The sequence below is a fragment of the Lutra lutra genome, chromosome 9, assembly GCF_902655055.1.
Source record: "Lutra lutra chromosome 9, mLutLut1.2, whole genome shotgun sequence".
NCBI lineage: Eukaryota > Metazoa > Chordata > Mammalia > Carnivora > Mustelidae > Lutra > Lutra lutra.
The window spans coordinates 72,281,414-72,284,960 of record NC_062286.1 but is presented as its reverse complement, the minus strand read 5'-3'; positions in this window follow the sequence as shown (position 1 = coordinate 72,284,960).

The window sequence follows — 3,547 nt, the reverse complement described above, 5'->3', positions numbered from 1 at the left end:
GAGGTCCTGGGATCCAGCCACACATCGGGTTCTCTGCTGGGCGGGGAGCCTGCTTCTCCCTCTCTCTCTGCCTGCTGCTCTGCCTACTTGTGGTCTCTCTCTCTGTGTGTGTCAAATAAATAAATAAAATCTTTAAAAAAATGGTCAATTATTTTTTCTTAGTATTCAAATCAGGAGTTAATTTTGCAGTTGTTGGTTTTTTATTTTGAAATTGGACATTTAAATGATTATTATACCATATTGAAATAATTGTCTAGGTTAAATATAGCCTTCACCTCTTTTGGTACTGAAATTAGTAAAATCATGTTGACTCCTAGGGTGAAAGAGTATTAGGAAAACAATTGGCAAGTCATTTGTTTTTGCCTTCACTTTCCCTTTAACAGAACAAATGGGTAATTTAGGAAAAAAAATATATACATACTTGAAGAAAAGCTAGAAAATTAATGATGATCTTACTACCAAAAACTAATAAATACAATTATAGTATTTTGTAATATATTACCAGTTATATAACGGGCATTATATAACTGGTATTATAATACCAGTAACTATTATTATTCTCAATATTATAAAAAACATATTGACCCATTTAACCCTCATAAAAAGCTTTGAGGCACAGACTCAAAATTTACGGTCCTATTTCACAGCAACGAAACAGAGTAACAGGAAGGTTAAGGCGGCTTGCTCTCAGTAACAGACCTACTAACTGACAGCCAGGCTTCCAAGTTCAGAGATTTGGGTTTTAGATCACTGCTTATTACACGTGATTCTCCATTGCTGGAACCTCATTTTTACATGATGTATATCATGAACATTAAAGAACCAAGTGGTTCAGTGGATGTAAATCCACGTGATAAATTCTATAGAAGCTGTGAAAGTGACTAATTTCACACAGATTTATAACCCCAAAGTATCTTCTTTGTATTTTAACACTTTAATATCTTAATACTGTCTACAAAGTTAACCAACTATCAGAAAAAAAAAAATTGAAAAATGAGTTTCATTGTAAATGTGAGAAGTATGCCCTGAAAATGAGTTCAATAGAAAATGTAATGATACCATTATGGTTAGACACTGAATTGTCTCACTTCCATCACTTCAATATTCCACCACTCAAAGTATTTTCTAATAATCTTAAGGTCAATATTAATTGAAATTCAAATGGAACAAAATAGGATTTTTATGGAATTTATTATGCACAATGCATGTATCGGTTAACAGAATCAATGGAGATCTAGCTACAAAATTAACAAGTTCGTGTTTGAAGCTGACACATGGAGATTTTATCAGAATGAGATATAGCTTTATTTTGGTCCACATCTTCACTACTGCCATTTTGTTTTGTTTTTTTTTATAATTTTTTTTTATTTTTTTAAAACATATATTTTTATCCCCAGAGGTACAGGTCTGCGAATCGCCAGGTTTACACACTTCACAGCACTCACCATAGCACATACCCTCCCCAATATCCATAACCCCACCCCCTCTCCCAACCCCCTCCCCCCATCAACCCTCAGTTTGTTTTGTGAGATTAAGAGTCACTTATGGTTTGTCTCCCTCCCAATCCCATCTTGTTTCATTTACTCTTCTCCTACCCCTCAACCCCCCATGTTGCATCTCCTCTCCCTCATATCAGGAGATCATATGATAGTTGTCTTTCTCCGATTGACTTATTTCGCTAAGCATGATACCCTCTAGTTCCATCCACGTCGTCGCAAATGGCAAGATTTCATTTCTTTGATGGCTGCATAGTATTCCATTGTGTATATATACCACTTCTTCTTTATCCATTCGTCTGTTGATGGACATCTAGGTTCTTTCCATAGTTTGGCTATTGTAGACATTGCTGCTATAAACATTCGGGTGCACGTGCCCCTTCGGATCACTACGTTTGTATCTTTAGGGTAAATACCCAGCAGTGCAAATTGCAGGGTCTAGGGTAGTTCTATTTTCACATTTTGAGGAACCTCCATGCTGTTTTCCAGAGTGGTTGCACCAGCTTCATTCCCACCAACGTGTAGGAGGGTTCCCCTTTCTCCGCATCCTCGCCAGCATCTGTCATTTCCTGACTTGTTAATTTTAGCCATTCTGACTGGTGTGAGGTGATATCTCATGGTGGTTTTGATTTCTATTTCCCTGATGCCGAGTGATATGGAGCACTTTTTCATGTGTCTGTTGGCCATCTGGATGTCTTCTTTGCAGAAATATCTGTTCATGTCCTCTGCCCATTTCTTGATTAGATTATTTGTTCTTTGGGTGTTGAGTTTGCTAAGTTCTTATAGATTTTGGACACTAGCCCTTTATCTGATATGTCATTTACAAATATCTTCTCCCATTCTGTCAGTTGTCTTTTGGTTTTGTTCACTGTTTCCTTTGCTGTGCAAAAGCTTTTGATCTTGATGACATCCCAATAGTTCATTTTTGCCCTTGCTTCCCTTGCCTTTGGTGATGTTCCTAAGAAGATGTTGCTGCGGCTGAGGTCGAAGAGGTTGCTGCCTGTGTTCTCCTCAAGGATTTTGATGGATTCCTTTCTCACATTGAGATCCTTCATCCATTCTGAGTCGATTTTCGTGTGTGGTGTAAGGAAATGATCCAATTTCATTTTTCTGCATGTGGCTGTCCAATTTTCCCAACACCATTTATTGAAGAGGCTGTCTTTTTTCCATTGGACATTCTTTCCTGCTTTGTCGAAGATGAGTTGACCATAGAGTTGAGGGTCCATTTCTGGGCTCTCTATTCGGTTCCATTGATCTATGTGTCTGTTTTTGTGCCAGTACCATGCTGTCTTGATGATGACAGCTTTGTAATAGAGCTTGAAGTCCGGAATTGTGATGCCACCAACTTTGGCTTTCTTTTTCAATATTCCTTTGGCTATTCGAGGTCTTTTCTGGTTCCATATAAATTTAGGATTATTTGTTCCATTTCTTTGAAAAAAATGGATGGTACTTTGATAGCAATTGCATTAAATGTGTAGATTGCTTTAGGTAGCATAGACATTTTCACAATATTTATTCTTCCAATCCAGGAGCATGGAACATTTTTCCATTTCTTTGTGTCTTCCTCAATTTCTTTCATGAGTACTTTATAGTTTTCTGAGTATAGATTCTTAGTCTCTTTGGTTAGGTTATTCATAGGTATCTTATAGTTTTGGGTGCAATTGTAAATGGGATGGACTCCTTAATTTCTCTTTCTTCTGTCTTGTTGTTGGTGTAGAGAAATGCAACTGATTTCTGTGCATTGATTTTATATCCTGACACTTTACTGAATTCCTGTACAAGTTCTAGCAGTTTTGGAGTGGAGTCTTTTGGGTTTTCCACATATAGCATCATATCATCTGCGAAGAGTGATAGTTTGACTTCTTCTTTGCCGATTTGGATGCCTTTAATTTCCTTTTGTTGTCTGATTGCTGAGGCTAGGACTTCTAGTACTATGTTGAATAGCAGTGGTGATAACGGACATCCCTGCTGTGTTCCTGACTTTAGCGGAAATGCTTTCAGTTTTTCTCCATTGAGAATGATATTTGCGGTGGGTTTTTCATAGATGGCTT